This window comes from Panthera tigris, chromosome B2, assembly GCF_018350195.1.
Source record: "Panthera tigris isolate Pti1 chromosome B2, P.tigris_Pti1_mat1.1, whole genome shotgun sequence".
In the NCBI taxonomy this organism is placed as follows: Eukaryota; Metazoa; Chordata; class Mammalia; order Carnivora; family Felidae; genus Panthera; species Panthera tigris.
Window position 1 is genome coordinate 1,743,747 of NC_056664.1, and position 19,978 is coordinate 1,763,724.

At 44.7% G+C, this 19,978-nt stretch overlaps 2 non-coding genes across 2 annotated transcripts; one reads left to right on the top strand and one right to left on the bottom strand.

Annotated features, from left to right (window-relative positions):
* The first annotated feature begins 3,462 nt into the window (after positions 1 to 3,462).
* Positions 3,463 to 3,535, top strand: TRNAR-UCG. The gene has a single exon. It is a non-coding gene; the product is annotated as a tRNA-Arg (tRNA).
* An 11,314-nt stretch (positions 3,536 to 14,849) lies between these two features.
* TRNAI-UAU lies at positions 14,850 to 14,942 on the bottom strand. Its single transcript is given in 2 exon segments — positions 14,850 to 14,885; positions 14,905 to 14,942. It is a non-coding gene; the product is annotated as a tRNA-Ile (tRNA).
* Between the last annotated feature and the right edge of the window lie 5,036 nt (positions 14,943 to 19,978).

The window sequence follows — 19,978 nt, forward strand, 5'->3', positions numbered from 1 at the left end:
CAGGAGGGGTGGAGCTGGGCAAAGGTTCCCAAGTGGGAGCCGGGGCTAGTGTGGTTTGACCTTCCCACTGGAGCCAAGAGAGGGAGCTTCTGCACTCTCTTATGAGCTGGTTTAGATGTGAGGGAGTGATGGGTCTTGAAAGCGATCAGCAAACTTCAGTAACAGTCAAACTCCTAGCTACAATACCCAAGAGAAATTTGTGCACAGGTCCACCCACAAAACACATTTACAAGCGTGTCCTTAATAGCCCTGTGCATGATATCCCCAAACTGGAAACAACCCAAACGTCCATCATGAACAGAACGGACCAATAAATTGTGACATATTCATGCAATTCAGCAAAAAAGAACATTGTTAACTGCAACAACAGGAGAAGCCAGGCATAAAAGAGCACATCCTGTATAATTCTACTTACATAAGTGATTAAAATGTGCAATACTGAAAAGTGTCAGAAGAGAGTGGTGACCCTTATGAAGAGAGTGGTTACGAGGTGCATGAGGAGAGCTTCTGGTGAGGTTCTATTTCTTGACATAGCCCAAGGGACAAAACTGAGTTCTGGCTTTCATTTGATGGAAATAGTGGCAATAAATTGGAACAAAAGATCTGGGTGAAGATTCAGAGATATGTTCTCTTTGTAAACATTCTGTGATCTGTATACATGTATGTTGTTGTGGTTTTTTTTGGATTAAGCAATTTATTTAGCTCAGAATAATATTAAGAATCAGATAATCCAACTTCAGTGTCTATGCTCTTAACTGGTATACTACTCTGGTAACATGAATATAAAAAACATATTACATGTAATTTACCAGTTTTTAAAATTATTTATCTATTTTTTTAATTTACATCCAAGTTTGTTAACATATAGTGCAACAATGATTGCAGGAGTAGATTCCTTAGTGCCCCATACCCATTTAGCCCATCCCCCTCCCACAACCCCTCCAGCAACCCTCAGTTTGTTCTCCATATTTATGAGTCTCTTCTGTTTTGTCTCCCTCCCTGTTTTTATATTATTTTTGTTTCTTTCCCTTATGTTCATTTGTTTTGTCTCTTAAAGTCCTCATATGAGCGAAGTCATATGATTTTTGTGTTTCTCTGACTAATTTCGCTTAGCATAATACCCTCCAGTTCCATCCACCTAGTTGCAAATGGCAAGATTTTATTCTTTTTTATTGCCGAGTAATACTCCATTGTATATATATACCACATCTTCTTTATCCATTCATCATCGATGGACCTTTGGGCTCTTTCCATACTTTGGCTATTGTTGCTAGTGCTGCTATAAACATGGGGGTGCATGTGTCCCTTCGAAACAGCACACCTGTATCCCGTGGATAAATGCCTAGTAGTGCAATTGCTGGGTCGTAGGGTAGTTCTATTTTTAGTTTTTTGAGGAACCTCCATACTGTTTTCCAGAGTGGCTGCCCCAGTTTGCATTCTCACCAGCAGTGCAAAAGAGATCCTCTCTCTCCGCATCCTCGCCAACATCTGTTGTTGCCTGAGTTGTTAATGTGAGCCATTCTGACAGGTGTCAGGTGGTATCTCATTGTGGTTTTGATTTGTCTTTCCCTGATGATGAGTGATGTTGAGCATTTTTTCATGTGTCGGTTGGCCATCTGGATGTCTTCTTTGGAAAAGCGGCTATTCATGTCTTTTGCCCTTTTCTTCACTGGATTATTTGTTTTTTGGGTGTTGAGTTTGATAAGTTCTTTATAGATTTTGGATACTAACTCTTTCTCTGATATGTCGTTTGCAAATATCTTCTCCCATTCTGTCGGTTGCCTTTTAGTTTTGCTGATTGTTTCCTTTGCTGTGCAGAAGCTTTTTATTTTGATGAGGTCTCAATAGTTCATTTTTGCTTTTGTTTCCCTTGCCTCTGGAGACGTGTTGAGTAAGAAGTTGCTGCAGCCAGGATCAAAGAGGTTTTTACATGTATGTTTGAGCACTTTCCCACATGCTTTTTATACTTCAATTAAAAAAGAAAAGCCACTAATTAAGAAAGAATATTTCCATTTTATCTCTCTCTCTCACTCTGAAATAACCAGTATAATAATACTTGTGATAATCATTCTCTTGCTTTTATATACTACTACACATGTATCCATAAAAAAATAGATTATTTAGTATGTTTAGTTTGTAGTTTCTATACATGAAACCATGCTATATTTGTTTTTGGGTATCTCCTTATTACTGAAATATTATCATGTGACTATCTTGTTTTGTGTGGTATCTAGATTTTTCTTTGTTGCATGCAATTGCTTTTGTAAATTTTTATAGCTATCAGGAAAATGTGTTAAAATTCTTTTGCTAGTTATAATAGTTTATTTTTGTTTGTTTAGTTGATCTTTTACACAAGCACACAATCTGTTAAAAAAAAAGGGGGGGAGAGACTTTGTTTCTTCCTTTCTAGTCATTACACCTTTTTAATTTACATGCTTTTTCTGCTTGTACTAAGGTGCACATAACTTTTTTCTTTTAATTTCTGGATGTGCTGAATCATAAAAACTTTTTTTAATGCTAGATTGACTTTCAATTTTTGGTATAAACCCACGCTTGTCACAATTTTTAAGCACTGTTGGATCTAGTTTGCTTTTTTTTTTTTTTTTTTTCTTTAAGGGATATTTGCCTTTACATCCATGATTGAGATTCGGCGGTGATTTTCCTCTCTCACCTGTCTTGGCCTGGCTTTGACATCAGGATGAGGTCGGTCGTATAAAATGAGATGGAAAGCTTCCCTCTGGGACTATGTTTGTAAGTGTTTTGTGTCCAGTTGAAATTATTCTCCTTGGAATATTTTGTAGAACCTCCAGATGAAAATATCTGGGTTTGGGGTTTTCTCTCTGGGAAAAAATGGACTATTTATTCAGTTCGTTGAATGATTTGGGGCTATTCCGCTGTGTGGCTCCAAACAGGACGGACATTTCTCGGTCGTGCACGGTGTCTGGGACCTTCTGGGGCCTCATACAAAGGTCGGGGGAGGCTCTGGCGTCTCCATCCTGCACGGCTTCCAGGAGAGCAGGCCGAGGAGGCCCTGGATCCCGCCCTACCTGAGGCTGTCCCAGCGGGGTTGGGGCTGAGCTGAGCCGTCGCAGGAGGGGCTCTCTGTCCCACTCCTGGTGATTTTCCTTTACTCCCAGGGCGTCTCCGTTCTGACCTCTCAAGGTGACCTGGGAGCCTGTGGCCCTGATCACAGAGGGACTTTCAGTCCTTTTCTCCCGTCTTTACCGTTGGAAGCAGCTGGCTGAGCTGCACGAGGGAGGTGCGGGGTCCGGGTGAAGGCAGAGGCGAGGAGGGAGTCACAGCTTGTCAGCAGGTGGATCATGCTGCGTTTGTGAATGTCAACCGCGCTGCCTCCGAACCGGGGTTAACCGAGAGGGCGCCATCACTTTAGAGAGCAACGCACGGACAAGCGAGTCTAGATTCGCAACACTTGTAGTAGCTTTTGCGACAAAGACGCCGTGGGACCACGTGGCCTAATGGATAAGGCGTCTGACTTCGGATCAGAAGATTGAGGGTTCGAATCCCTTCGTGGTTGCTGTTCCCTTTTTCACTCTCACATCTCTCTCCGACCCTTCAGTCGCTGGAAGGAGGTGCGACAGTGCGTCTCAGGTGCACAGTTGTGCGGGGACGCACGCGAGCGGCCCTCCCCCCTCCCCACCGTGCCGGGCAGGTGCACGGGGGCGGGGAAGCGCTGCGGGGCTCGGAGGCTGAGGAGCTCTGCTCTCCCGACCCTGTAGCACGGGTCCCTGTAGGTCACTTAGGTCCGTGACGACCGTCCTCGCCCTTCCCTTCTCGGTGGCGGGCGGCCGCGCTCAGTGACTTAAGAGCAGACGCACAGAAAACCTGTTATCTTGCGCGACTCGTCTCTTACGTCAGTTTAAATGTTGCCTCTTTCGAAAGGAGGACCCCTCACACCTTAGATCCGAGGTGGTGACTCCCGCTGACTCGGACTGACGCCCCCCCCTCCCCCCATGGCCGCTGGACCACCTGCAGATCTGCGCACCTGGGCTCGGCAGGTGCACCTGTCCCGGTGCCCTGGACCCAGCGCGGAGACCCCCGACCTGCAGGGGAGGGGAGCCCAGCGAACCGGGACCAACACGGCGCAGCTACCGCGGCAGTGAAAAGAATCTGGGCAAATACACCTGAGTATTTAGACGAAGTGGACGAAATGTTAGAACAGCATGACGTGTCAAGGGAGGTTCGAGAAGGAATATCAAATGTGAATATTCTTAAACGATGAAATATTTTGAATTAGCTGTCAAAAGTCCTACCTAGAAAATTCCGTGTCCCGAGGCTTACCGAGGACTTCTTTAAACTATTCAAAGAAGAAATCAATCTGACCAGACAAAGCTCTTCTGAGGCAGAGCAGGGCCTGGGCCCGGGTCCCCTCGACCCTCCCCACACGGTCCCCGTCGGGGAAGAGAACTGCCCGCCTCCAGCACACCCTGCAGGAACGCGGACGCGGGTGTGGCCACAGGCTGGCGGACCCCGGACCAAAGCCGTCTGCACCCGGAGGGGCCCCAGCGCTGACCTCCCCCCCTCTCCCCTCATTGTAACAGTAAATGTCACACCCGGGGTGGAGATCACAGCCAGGGCCCCCCCGCCTCCGCGCGCTCGCTCTTCACCCCTCTCCCGCCCACCTGTCCTGGGGTGAGCCCACCGTCCGTCCGGCCGCCTCCGGGATGCGGGGCAGCAGCCCCAACTCAGGCGAGCCCGACGCTCCTGGTGGGCCGCGCGGGTCAGCTCCTGCTGCGGGGCGAGCCCAGGGCCCGGGGAGGGGACACTTCCACAGTGTAGGGAAGGAGACCCACAATTACGTTTGCAGAAAGCCATAATGAGATTGTCTTCCAGGTAATGTACATTTTATTTTATTTAGTTAATGTACATCTTAAATGGCTTTATAAGGTATAGTTTGCTTAGAATCAACTGCATATATTTAAACATATGTATGAGTTTGACATAGGTATAGCTCGAGAAGCCATCACTACAATAAAGGTAATGAACACAGGCCACACCCCCAAAAGTGTCCATCAGTGCCCTTTTGTAACCCCTGTCCCCTCCCACACCCACTGCTTCCTGTCAGTATGTTTGTAGTTTTATGAAACATTATAACTTGTAGTTTATACAAGTTATACATTATAACTTGTAGTTATCCGGAATTTATGTAAATGAAATCCTACAATATGGGCTCTCTTTACTCTTTCACTCACATCATTATTTTGAGACTCATCCATGATACTTGTATCAATAATTCACTTCTTTTTATTGCTGGATAGTATTCTGTTCTATGGACATACCACATCTGCCTGTTGGTGGATATCTCCAGTTACGAATAAAGCTGCTATGAACAGTTGTATATAAGCCTTTGTGTGGATATACTCTTTCAGTTTTCCTGAATAAATACCTAGCAGTGGAGTGGCTGGGCCATATGGTAGGTCCATATTTAACGTTTTAAAAAGAAACTGCCCAACCAAGGCTGGTATTACCTTCATACCTAACCTGATGGGGACATTATGAGAAAGGAAGACCATCAGTCAGTCTCCCTCTTGAACATAGATACAAATTATAATGAAAGTTAAGGAACTGAACACAGTCATGTTTAAAATTGTAAGTGATTTTGGTCTTAAGTTTATACCAAGATTACAAGGTTAGTTTATCATTAAAAATTAAATCATTCCTGGGAATGCAAACTGGTGCAGCCACTCTGGAAAACACTATGGAGGTTCCTCAAAAAACTAAAAATAGAACTACCCTATGACCCAGCAATTGCACTACTAGGGATTTATCCAAGGGATACAGGTGTGCTGTTTCAAAGGGACACATGCACCCCCATGTTTATAGCAGCTCTATCAACAATAGCCAAAGTATGGAAAGAGCCCAAATGTCCATCGATGGATAAATGGGTAAAGATGTGGTATATATATATACAATGGAGTATTACTCGGCAATCAAAAAGAATGAAATCTTGCCATTTGCAACAAGGTGGATGGAACTGGAGGGTATTATGCTAAGTGAAATTAGTCAGTCAGAGAAAGACAAATATCATATGATTTCACTCATTTGAGGACTTAAAGAGACAAAACAGATGAACATAAGGGAAGGGAAACAAAAATAATATAAAAACAGGGAGGAGGACAAAACAGAAGAGACTCATAAATATGGAGAACAAACTGAGGGCTGCTGGAGGGGTTGTGGGAGGGGGGATGGGCTAAATGCGTAAGGAGCACTGAGGAATCTACTCTTGAAATCATTGTTTCACTATATGCTAACTAATTTGGATGTAAATTTAAAAAATCAGTCAATCAATCATTCCAATTTGCACATTAAGAATGAAATAACCCCCCTCCCCCCAAAAAAGAATGAAACAAACCCTGCAATCACCTCAATAGAGACAAAAAAAGTACTTGATAAAATTCAGCATTCAGTCGTGATCAAAACTCCAAGCAGCCTAGCAATAGAAGGCAACTTCTCTAACCTGGCATCTTTGAGAAAGTATAGTCAACATCACCTTAAATGTGAAATATCGAACGTATGTAGAATAATGAGAACATTCTGTTTGAGCTTGGTAACTAATCAAGGATACCAGCTATAATCATTTCTATTGAAGATTATGGATCTCTGTGTGCCTCATTCATCGCCTTGGGCAGTCATGCCCACACAAGGAATAAAAGGTTAAATGACTGGAAAGGAAGAAAGAAAAGTGTCGTTATTCTCAGATGATGTGATGATATATGAAGGTAAGTTGTTAGATTATATAGATCTATCACAATATACCAGCTCGTAAGATCTAATCGATGTTAATGTACCAGGCCTGAATACACAAAGAGATTGACTGTAAGCGTATGTTACACACGATGATAAAACAAGGGGTTGGAGAATACAACCTTGCTCCCCTCACTTACAATAAGCCCTTTCCTTTTTACTCCACAGCAGCCTGCGAATCCAATAGACAACTTTTATTTATTACAGTTTTCATTGTTTATTTTTTACCAGTTGGTGAAGGCTGCATTTAGGGGCTCTGAGAGAGTGATACAAGGCAAACCGGGAGCAGCTGACGTGGCTGAAACCCTCCTGCTCTGTGTGCCTGCTGGACCCAGTCCCTTCTGTCCCCCTGTCTCCTGTGGGCGCTTTCTGGAGCTGAAGTCCAGGTACAGCTGATTCTGGGCCCAGCTGGGGCTGGTGGGTCGGGAGGCTTTGAAGGCTTTTTCTGAAGACAGAAACCATTTCTCTCTCTAGAATTCTGAGCTCTTCTTGGGGCTTCTAATCTGAGAATAATCGAGCAAGGACACCAAATTGGGCCTCAAAAACCCCAGAGCCCCTCAGAACAGTCATGCAGAGATCTCCCTCTGCCATTGCCCACAGACACTCCGGCCTTCAGTCCCACACCACTGCATGATAATAATTCCTGCCTCGTGAGATGAAACATTAATATGTTGTTCCAAAGTACGCCCTGGGTTGTTTTAGACCAGTCTGGGAACACACAGAAGGGGACTTGACTGTCAGGAAAGGGGAAGTTTATATACTCACAGATCCCCGGAAACAGAAGCTGTGGCCTGTCACAAAGGGGAGAGGGGAAGCGCCAGGTCAGTCAAGAGGCAGAGAAGGGGGAGGTGGATGTGGGCTAGAGACTTTACTGTGGTCTCTGTGGGAAGGAGTGTGTGAGACAGGGAGACAGGCTTAAGCACGGGGCAGTTTGGATAAGTTTGGGGGCTGTCCGTGGCTATCTGGTGTCTGGCCCTGGGGTGATGAGGGCAGGACAGTGGACCAGAGCATAAGGGCTTGATTAAGGCAAACGTTTGGAGCCTGGATTCTGGACTGGTTGGTTTGCACAGAAAAGGCATGGGGTTGTTTCCTACCTCTGGGAATTGATTAGCCCGCAGGGACAAGGACAGTCTTTCTCTAGGGTTGCCAAGGTCCCAAGATGTCAAAGCATCAGGAAATACAGAAAATTAAAAATATGATTAACACACATATATAAAGCACTGAGCATGAGGCATGACATTTGGCCTGTCCACAATAAATTATATTTATCATTTATAGTATGTATTTTAAGCTCAGAGGGGATAAAGTGATGTGTATGCCACATCATGTGGTTAATAGCAATGGAAGGAATCCAATTTCTGTATTCCTACTTTAGGGCTCTAACTATGTCATCCGGCCCCTCACCTGTTGTTACTAGTTCCTAACCATCTATGACATTAACCTTTGCTCCCCTTGTAGAAATTATCTCTTGAGTGGTAAGGAAACTCTTTATGGGCCCGATTTCACTGTTCAGATCAAGTAAAGACTCTGCATTCCCAGATCTCTGAAGCTCTGGTAAGCTTGTGAATACCTTCAGAGCATGCCTTCTGCATGAGAAGAGCAAATAGTCCAGGTCCTACAGAAAACATGGTAGGCTTACTTCAGAACTCCCAGCTGAAAGTATGACCTATCCCTATTGCAACCAGGTTAAGAGTAAAAAAAATTGAGGCTGAAAGAGCTTTGCCTACTCACAGGGCCTTAGCTGCCCTGGGCCAGTAGACTACCACTGGAACACTCAGATCCCACAGTTCTCAGCCTCTCATGACCCAGGTGTCCATTCTGGCTCACATCCTGGTGAAGACAGAGTCCATGGGGCCAGAAGGTGTTGTGGGAGTCTAGGCTTGGAATATAGGAAGGGGGGAAGGCAGAGAAGGGGGGAATAAGGAAAGATAGAAGAAGATGGGGGGTAAGAAGATGAGAGAAAGAAGCATGCAGGAAGAGAACATCGACATTCACAAGCTGCCTTCCACGTGCCAGCCATCTTCAAATACATCACATTTAATCCTCACTAATCTTCAGGGGGTTATTAGTGTGCCCATTAGATCAAGATGGGAGTCAACACAGAGAGAAAATAAACAATATGTGTCAGTTGGTTTTCCTAAAAATCCCAAGTGTTCCAAAACCACTAATAATAATAATATCTAATGATAAAGACTTTTGGAAGATGGGAAGACAGTAATGCATGAAGGCAGAACACAGAGCTGGAGTACAAGAGAAAGGGAGGGAAGAAAGGCGATGCGGGGAATTCAGGAGCACAGACCTCCGGGATCACGAGGCGTTCTGAAGCCAGCGTCACATAATTTCCCTGAGTGGGGCTTCTGGGTGGCTCTGTCTGTTAAGTATCTAACTTTTGATTTCAGCTCAGGTCATGATCCCACAGTCATGGGATTGAGCCCCCAAGTCAGGCTCTGCACTGAGTGTGGAGCCTGCTGAAGATTCTGTCTCCCTCTCCCTCTCTGCCCCTCCCCCACTCGCATGTGCGCACTCTCTCTCTAAGATAAAATTTTTAATGCCCCTGAGCTAGGGGTGATCTCACGTAGACCTCAGCCTCTTCAAGGAAGAAACCATTTATTAACTAAACCAAGATTGGTGTATTTTAAATTCCACACACCCCTCCTGTTATTTGGGATAAAAAATGAACAATTCAATAGTCTCTGCCGTGAGAAGCTTGATGTCAAGGATGTCAACAAGCAGAAGTCCTGCCTTTGCAGCTCTGATCCTGCCGTGATGGCCCCACAGACTGGCTGTGGTGTGTGTGTGGACATGCTTTGTAAAAAGCTTACAGCAGAAAGGAACCGGGGAGAGATAAACCCACCGTAGCAGGAAAGTGGTACAATATTACCTTGGACTGAAGAAAACAATGCCATTTAACACCCATTTGCTTCGGTCTTCTCCAACAAGGAAAAATCATATTATTTTTTAAAATATTAACTCATTTTATCATCACACAATCTTTTTTTAAAAATTTCTTTAGTAATCTTTATGCCCAATGTGGGGTTCAAACAACCCCCAGATCCGGAGTCACATGTTGTACAAAGTGAGCCAGCTGGGAGTCCCAGAAAAATTATATTTAAAGTGGGAAAAGAAAAGGATTGAAGAGGAATATGAGGCTAAATTGTGAACGAATGCTAGGGAACTTTTTTTTTTTTTTAGGGAACCTTTTACCTACTTGTAGTTTTTAAGGCTATACACCCACTGAAATAGTATCTCAGGATATTAAAAACACCATTAATCCGCTGTAATTCTGTAAGTATTATCTACAAGAAGTCCTAGAGGTATTAAAGTATCCTGAATTTATAAAGAGGCTAAATGAAACTTTGCAGTCTAAAAGGCAACCTTAATGTAGAGATTCTGTGGCTTTGTACGCTTATTTTTTTTTAGCCGGACACGCTGTGAAGGCCTGTGGAGTGTGGTAATCACTGAGGAAAGGCTTAGGTTTACAAAGGACGACCCATAAGACAAACGTAAGTCAAGTAGAATCCTAGGTCTGGGGTCTAGGCTCTCTGTGGACATTTCTTGCTACATTTGAACTGATTTGGTGGAACATATAATATGTGTCCTGATTACATTTGCATGCGATTTCTAACTATCAGTTGATCAGTTATGATCACTGATCAACTTGACATCCCAAATTGCTATTGACCAGAGGGTGCATTAGACTTGGGAGAAATCAATTGCCCAGCACAATATTGGAGGTTAACAGCACCTCATAAAAACAAGATTCGTGCATTTTAGTTGACCATAAGCTACACTTTTTTTAAGCTACACTTATTTTTTAAGTAATGCCAAAACTAAAAGCAACTTTGACAAATAATGCATTTCCAGAGTACTTAAGGAATTCCTACAAATAATAAACAAACCAGAAAAACCCAGAAAAAAAAATGGGGAAAACTATTGAGTAGTCACTTCCCCACAAAGAAAGATGTCTGAAAGATCAGGAAACATGTGAAAAGGTGACAAACTTCAAGTCAGCAGAAAAGTGGAAATTAAAACTTAAATAAGATACTACTGAATGGAAGACATTTAAAAAGTGAAAATATTAAGTGTTTGCAAGTATACAGAACAACTATAACTCTCCTATAATCATGGACTATGTCCCCCCAAATTCTTATGCTGAAGCCCTAACCCCCAATATGATGGTATTAGAAGGTGGTGCCCTTGGGATGTTGTTGAGATTATATCATGAAGGTGGAGCTGTCCCATGATGGGACGGGAGCCTTTATAAAAAGAGGAAGAAACACCAGAGTTTCCTCGCCGCTGTGTGGGGACGTACCAAGAAGACAGACACCTGCCAGCTAAGAAAACAGCCCTGCCCACGCTGACATCCTGATCATGGACATCCCAGCCTCCAGAACTGTGAGGAATAAACATCTTAGTCAAGTTGATTAAGACACCTACCTTGTTAGGGTATGTTAACACATGTAACAGAGGCACAGTCCTATAGTCAGAGGGCTGGTACTAGAATTCTTTCTCTTGTACTGTTCTTCCTAAAATGTTATAATTAAAATCAGAGTATTCTAAGGTACTGGACGCAAATAAATGTACGAAAATCAATTGTATCCATATACACAAGTAATAGATAATTGTAAAAAGAAATAAGATGCATTGATTGTCATAGGACAAATTGCATAAAATGTGTCATATTTAATAATAAATCCAATAAAATAAACAGTATTTAATCTAATGAACCTAAGGGAAATGATGTCTATGAGGTCCATTAGACCTCTATGGAAAAAGCTATGAAAATTTAGTGAGAGAGTTTAAGACCCAAATAAATAGAGATACATACCAAGTCTATGGAATGAAATAGCCAGCACTATAGAGATGTCACATCTCCCAAATTGATCCATAGATTCAAAGCAATTCCAAAATCCTAACTAATTTATATTTAGAAATTGACGAACTCAGTTCTAAAATGTATGTACAAGTGTAAATGGGCAATTAACTAAGATACGAGTGAGATAAGGAACAAAATGAGAGGATTCATCCATCTGATATTAAGACTCATTCAAAGTTTCAACAGTAATTAGAAGAAGGATGGCATTGGCCGGGATCAGTAAAAAGAGAAATCAAACATAACAACTTGTGCTCATGTGGACACCGGATAGAGAAAGTGGATACTCTACCGATGGGGGGTGGAATGAATTTTAGATAAATAATTCTAGAAAAAATGAACACACATGTATTGACCTGTACTTCATCATATAGAAAAAAAAAAAAACCTGTTTAAGACTTACACGTAAAAAACAAATATATACAGGTTTTATAAAATTATAAAAAAGAATATATTTGTAAACTTGGGGTAGGGAAGAATTTCATAAACATGCACAACATGACAACAATGAGGAAAAAGATTGGCAAATTTGTCAACATTAATTTTTTCAAGTTTATTTATTTATTTTTAAAGAGAGAGTTGGGGCGCCTGGGTGGCTCAGTTAGTTAAGCGTCCCACTTCAGCTAAGGTCATGATCTCATGGTCTGTGGGTTCCGAGCCCCGCATCAGGCTTTGTGCTGACAGCTCAGAGCCTGGAGTCTGCTTCGGATTCCGTCTCCCTCTCTCTCTGCCCCTCACTCACACTCTGTCTGTCTCCTTCTCTCAAAAAATAAATAAACATTTAAAAAAGAGTGAGGGGCGTCTGGGTGGCTCAATCAGTTGGGTGTCCGACTTCAGCTCGGGTCATGATCTCGAGGTTTGTGAGTTCGAGCCCTGCACAGGGCTCTGTGCTGACAGCGCAGAGCCTGCTTGGAATTCTCTCCCTCCATCCCTCTCCCACTCATTCTCGCTTTCCCTCTCTCTCAAAGATAAAATAAACATTTTTAAAAAGCTAGCATGAAGGTTAAAGGACAAAAGTAGTAAAAAAAAATTTTTAACTACAATAATTATTTTAAAAAAAAAAGAAAGAGTGTGAAGAAGCGGGGGAGGGGCAGAGAGACAAGAGAGAATCCCAGGCAGGCTCCGCACTGTCAGCTGAGAGCCGGATGCAGGGCTCCATCCCACGAACTGAACCGTGAGATTATGACCTGAGCTGATATCAAGAGTCAGATGCTTAACCGACTGAGCCACCCCGGTGCCCCAGATCTTTGTTTTTAATCCAGTATGACAATCTCTGCCATCTGATTGGGTTGTTTAATCCATTCACAATTAGTGTTATTTTTGATATGGTGGTATTTATATCTGCCCTTTTACTTTTGTTTTCTCTGTGTTGTTCTTGGCAAATACATTACATTTCTCTATGTTATAGAGGTCCAACAATACATTATATATATATATATATATATATATATATATATATATAATGTTCTTGGCATCCAGAGTTCTTGGTATCTCTGAACTACTTCAATACGCAAATATGTCTCTATGTGGACATCAGCCCCTTGTCTCCTTATCATGGGTAATAAAGCAAACCAGTACACTTATGAGACGGACAGGCAACACTGGCAAGAATACGGCTAGTCTGTTTGCAAAAGCAGGCAAGGAATGTGGACATTGCCTACTCATTCATACGTCTCCTCACTCTTGAGGTTCAGAAATTCTGACTTTCAACTCTGAGTTCGGTGCAAGGACCCAAGGAGACAGCTTACTCATGGAATAAACGTAAATAGCCCGGGGTCCCCAGCGATTTTGGAGTCTCTCACCTGCGGCAAGAGCAGAGAGGACCCGATGCTTAGGACAATGAGAAGATCCCCCAAAGTAATAATCTAATTTATCTTAGGTTCTTATTCTGTGTTAAATGCTTTTATCAGTCATCTACATCTTTGTAACAAACCTCGCCCAAATGTATTGGCTTAAAACAATAATTGTTTTTGTTTTTGATTTTGCAACTCTGCAGGCCCACAATCTGGACTTTGCTTGTGGCCATTGCCGTGCCTGCAGTCATCGGACAGCGTGACTAGGACCAGATGGTCCAAAATGTTCCCACCCACATGTCTGGGGAGTCCACTGGACTGGCTGGGATCCAGCGCCCCTCTCTCCATGTGACCGTGCACCCTCTAGGAGGCGAGCTCGAAGTTCTTCACAAGGTGGGCCTCAGGGTCCCAAGAGTGGCAAAACCTGTTGAGGCCTCATCTTGGGGCCCCTGCAAAATCATTTCCACAGCATTGTACTGGTCAGTGTCAATCACAAGATCAGCTCACAACCAGGAGGGAGAGAAACAGACCCCACCTCTTGATGGAAGTAGCTGCAAAATCACATTGCGAAGGGACATGCCTGGAGATGGGAGGAATTTGTGGCCGTTTTTAATGGATAATGTATTATGTCCTTTTAACACTGAAAACAACTCTGTGAACAACCTCTATGCTACGTCCGTTGTCCGTGTTGGTAAGTAAACTATCTGCTATCCCTTCGTTGCCCAGCGTCCGTCTAAGCTGCTGTGAGCCTGGTTGTGAACCTACACGTGCAGAGAGGGCCGCTCAGTGTGGGCCGCCGCTGTGGACACTCCAAACCGTCTCGGCGCCCGGAGAACTGACGCATGTGCACGGGGACCGTCACACACACCCCGGGAAGCTGGGGACTCTGTGTCCAGGATGCCTCCGGTAAAGTTTCAGACCCAGACGGTGAGGTGGGGCCGCACGCGGGTTTCCCGCGCAGCTCGGAGGCGGTGATGGGTCTGTTGGTTTTCTGGGGCTGAGCACCTGCGTCGTCGGCGCCAGCCGCAGGGCCCGCGGGCCCGCGTGGCGAGCGTCCCACCCAAGCCCAGAGCCGCGGAGAAACTAAGGTAAGGGAACGGGTGCAAAGACAGATTTTCCACGGAAATACTTACTAAAAAAAACAACCTGATTTCCTGCAGTTAACAAATCAGACATAGGAGTACTTTTCAGTGGTTTTATAATTTCTGTGCGCACGTGGAGCCTGGGCCTGAGTCTCTGGCGACGGTGAGCAGCTGTCCTGGCGACCGCCGGGAGGAGGCGGCTGCAAAAACGCGGGCGCTGGCCCTGCAGGAGGCTGTCGGGGGATGAGGTCACAGCGGCTCGACAGCACCCCCCCCCCCAAGGGTCTCCCCACCTATCCCCTGAATTCGCAGGGGCCGCCGCAGCGGGCGCGGTAAAAGTGCTCCAGGTGAGGCTCGAACTCACAACCTCGGCATCGCCCACCGGCCACTGTCTTATAAGTACCGCGCGCTAACCGATTGCGCCACTGGAGCCGTGCGGGAGTGGGGCCGCGGAGGTGGCGTTAATATATGCTTCCGGCCAAAGGCGGCGCCCGCTGCGGAAGCGGGTCGTGCGAGCGAGGCCTCCAGCCGCGGGCGGAAGCCCGGTCCCGGATCCCCGGGGCCGCCGTCGCCGCGGAAGCTGGAGGCTGAGGGTCGCGGTTCCCCGCTCTCGTCCCCGCGGCTTCCCTACACCCAAGCTGGGATTGGAAAGCACTTGAACGACAGGTCACATCGGTCCAAACGGCCACGTGCGACGCAGACTCCGTACCCTCGGAGGAGGCCCCCCCTCCCGCTCCGCCCCCAGGAGCGAATTCCACCTGCGTTTCCAGCTGGGGGTTCCCGCGGGCCTTCCTCCCGCGCCCGGACACCTGTCCTCCCGACCCCTCGCCCCTGTGCTCTAACCCCACGATGTTAAGACACTTCCTACCCCGAAACCTTCGGAGAGCTAATATTTCCTAAAGGAAAAACACTGTTTTGCAAATGCACAGCTGCAACCCTGGCTAAGGAGATGCAGGAAACAATGTGATAATTCCGCGAGAATTTTTCTAAGGTCTCACACACAAACCCATTGTTTCCATGTGTTGTAGCTCATTTCAGACTTTGTTCTCTGAAGGTTTTCCTTGGAGTATTTTTGGAGTGGGCAAGGCTGTAACTACACACACACACACACACACACACACTCATACATACCCACATACATACTATATAATATATGCATTTATGTATTTTTTAATTGGTAAAATTATTTCTGCACTTCTCATACATAGTATTGTGCAGGAAACAGTCTTGCATACATATCTGCAGTAACTGTCACATACTCTGTTTAGAGGCAAAGCACCATGGGTAAAGCTGACCATCCGTCCAGAGCTCTCTACTTATGGGATCTCGCTTTCCAATTTTACATTAATTTTTAAAAGTCAGAAGTGTTATCTCCAAAACATGTGAGAAGAACTGTAAAAAAGTAATCACTTTATTCAATATTACAGTTGTAGAAATGAGTATATTTCCTTTAAGAAATGAAAAACAGGAGAACCTGGCTGGCTCAGGTCATGATCTCAGGGTTTGTAAGTTCGAGTCCCAACATCAGCTCTGTGCTGACGACTCAGAGTCTGGAGCCTGCTTCAGATTCTGTGTCTCCCTCTCTCTGCCCCTCCCCTGCTCCCACTCTGTCTCTCTCTCAAAAATAAATAAATGTTAAAAAAAATTATAACTGAAAAACTAAAAAGGGGATGCCACTTAACCTGGTTGGGACATCAGTATGGTCCAGCAGGAAGAAGTACTGTGATGAGTTTGGTCTCTCTGACACCAAGAGGACATTCCAGCTCAGGCTTGAACATGCTTCTGTATTCTCAGTGGATGAAGGGTTCACTTCACTGCTGCTTTCCATTCTTTTCCACATTTCACAACAGAAGGTTGGAACAGCCTTTAAAACTTTAACAGGAGCCAATCCAATGTCCACTGATTTCTTCTCAAAAGGCATTTTAACTCATCAGATAGCCCAGCAGTTTCTTTCTCATGAACACTCTAGCCATGACAAAACTCAATAGGACACAGACGAATCCAATGAGTTAGAAGAAGACATCTACTGAGTGTGGGAATGTTTGGTGCCTTTGATCCATCCAGGATTGTGAAACCTGAGTCCGTCATTCTAAACGGGAATCTGGATGCGAGTCCTTCCACAACATATTGTCCATTAACCCCGTAGGCCAGGAAAGCTACTGGTCTCTGACACCCATGTTCATCTGTCACACAGCCAACACTTGGAGGTTCAGCAATAACACCATAAATTATTCTTCCGGTGATGAGGAAGTAAGACAGAACCACCAGAGCGTACACAGTCATGGCCAACAGCATGTGCACCCAGGGTGGCGTCTTCAGCTTCAGCGGTGCAGCGGTGGGGGGTGGGGGGGTGGGGAATGCAGATTTGAGCTCTAAGAACAGGACTCTACAAAGTCTCCATGTTGGTGGTGGCAGGGGCGGCTCCTGACCTGCTGTATTATTTTATTTTTATTTAGCACTATAACGTAAACTATTTCCAGCGATGGTCAAGCTAAAGGAAGCACTTATATAGCCCTTGCTATTGGGTTGGACCTGTTACTCCACGTTATTACCCACTTGCACAATGTCCAGTCCATCCACTGATATACCACAGTTTAATCAATGCTGCCGGATGTCTTTCCCTGTTTTCTGATGAAGAGAATATTTGGTGCTGAGGTACATTTTACAGTGTAAGGACCAGCGCTCCAGAACAGAGACTGTCTTTCCTTCTGATCCCTTGTCTTCTCTTCCTGGGAGTAGCCCAGCCTGAGCTAAAGAGCTAGCTCAGGACTTGGTCCTGGGGAAGGGCCAAACGTCTGACCAACCCATTGTCCCCCTCTTGTCTCTGACCCCAAAACCATAAACACTGTCTTCTAAGTAGGAATGTGGCCTTCCTAGCTGAAAAGTCAGTCTCTGACCCTTCCCAAAGGATCGATGTCCTTAACTCTAAACAAATGTAGATGTTCTCTGAGCCAGGTTTGGGGATAAGATGATAGTGTTGGGATGTATAGAAAGTGTAATGAGTCAAGGGTAAGATTTTATTATGGTGTTCAGATGATTTTTTTAAACTAATGATTCCAAAAAAGGTCATACTAAATCTCATTTTCCACTTATTTCTTTAAAGAATCACAGGGTGTAAATTAATGTTTTCTAACAAAGATACCACATTAGATGCAATGGTTTCAATTAGGGCTATTCCTCGGTGTAGATCGTGGTAGGTAGTCCCCTGTCATTTTCCAGACTCTTTCTTTTACTCTTTGTAGGGAACAAACTGGTGCATTAAGTGGAGATACTATAGGGATCCTGAATATATAGTAGGGATCCCCTACTATAGGGATCCATTATGGTCCATCTGTCACGGTCCCTGGGAGGATGGTTTCCATTCACCTGAATGGCTTCATTTCCTGGCCCAGCTGGGAACTGGGGAGTCAGCCTCAGGCCTTCCTCTCGGCTTCTCCTACTGTGATAGTTCCTTAGACCACATGCCAAGAAGTCAATGTAGTGGTTACGCCAACTCCCAAAAATACCATTCTAATTGTACATTTGGGGACAGGAGAAATTTCCGCCCCATGGATCCATGGCCTTAGTGGATGAACCAGCCCTGGGCCAGGACTCCATTTGCTGCCTGGACCCTGTAGCCTCCATTCTAACCAGGGGCCATGATGACACAGTGGGCCTTCTAGTATCAATGTCAAGTTGGACCTTATTTAAAACAGTCCTTGAAATGTAAGGGTGTTTCTCTTTCTTGAGTTTATGGCTACTGAGTGAATGGTCACAAGTCCCTTTAGGGAAGGGATGGGGAAATTATATTCTCTATATTTGTGGTGCTGTTGCAGGGTCCCACTTCCTCAGGACTTGGCTTTTCCTCTGGTTCAAGATCAGAGCTGAGCAAGGTATGCTGGTTTTGTTTTTAATTGGGGCTGCTGCCCTCAATCTACTGGTTATGTATTCTAGGTTCTTCTGATTATGCAGACAATGATATCTTGTTGGCTGTTCATCTCCCTTGCTTCTAGGGATGCCGTGTTCTATTAATCATCTCCGACACTCTACAGAGTTGCCTGCCCCCACCCCCACCACCCCCCACACAGATTCTGATGTATGAGTGCCGCCATCTCTGGCCCGAGTCATTTCAGGACCCTATAATCCACATCGTTAACAGCGAGGACACTTCTGTAGCAGAATCTCTCATGAACCACACTCACCACACACTTCTCCGTGATCCTGCACATTCTTTTTTGTTTTCAAACTCCTGCAATACTTTGTCTTCAGTGACTTTCCAGCATTACTTTTCGGAGCTTTTGATCCCTCCTTTCTGTCATTAGACACAATAGTCCTGGCATTTCTACCACAGTTGATGAGGGCCATTTCTTTGTTCAAACAGGAGAATCCTAATGGTGTGTTGGTTCTTGCCAATGTGTAAAACCTCTGCACTTGGTGAAAATGCTCCAATATCCATGAACTCTCTTTCAGCTAACTTTGTGTTTCATGCCCCTTGATCAGGAACCCTTGGAATCTAATTCTTTTTGGGCGGATATTGAATGGGTGTTTGGCAGAGCACCAGCCTCTGCATTATCACCAAGCAAGAAGGACGTGCTTACCCTTAATAAGGAGGGCTGGGGGTCTTGGAAAATCTGGGGATTTAGATGTTCTAATGCATCCAACCAGATGTATCCATCCAATGCCTCAAGGTTCTATTCTTTTCCAATCCAGGCCATGTGACTTGAGCATAGGAAGTAATCTGGTTTGAGGATTTAACCTTCTTTGGAGTCCTCCTATTCCTACGATTAAGTCTTGAACCTGAACCTTTGCCTTTTGTGCTCTTGAGTTGCAGGATATGAGAAGTTCTTTATCTCCTCTTGGGGAGGCACTCTGGTTTTCACAGTTAGCCTTTATCTGGTGAGAGGTCACCCTCAGCCTTTAAGCATCTCCCTCCAAAGCATCAATTTCTTCTCAGAACAACCTTAAAATTGCCTTAAAATAATATCACCTCAAAAGTACCACTCTCTCACATTTCTCAAGTGATCCATCACATTCACCAGCGCGTGGAGCTACCAGTGTGACCGCCTTGTGCATGTCTGGTGAGAGTTGTAAAAACTGCACCTGCTGGTCTGTATTCTGGTTGTTTGTGCTCCCCCCACCCCCACACTGCCAGCCAGATAGCAGACAGTTCAGCTTCAAAACTCTCATCTATCATCTATCTATCTATCTATACATATATATATCTATATATGTATATATATGGGGCACCTAGGTGACTCAGTCTGTTGAGCATCCAACTTCGGCTCAGGTCATGATCTCATGGTTTGTGAGTTTGAGCCCTGCATCGGGCTCAGAGCCTGGAGCCTGCTTCGGCTTCTGTGTCTCCCTCTCTCTGCACCTCCCCTGCTCATACTCTGTCTTGCTCTGTAAAGCAAGTAAAGACTAGAAAAAAAATTTATTAACTCTCATTTTAGCATCTTATGTCTCAGATCCCCTTTGGTTACCTGTAG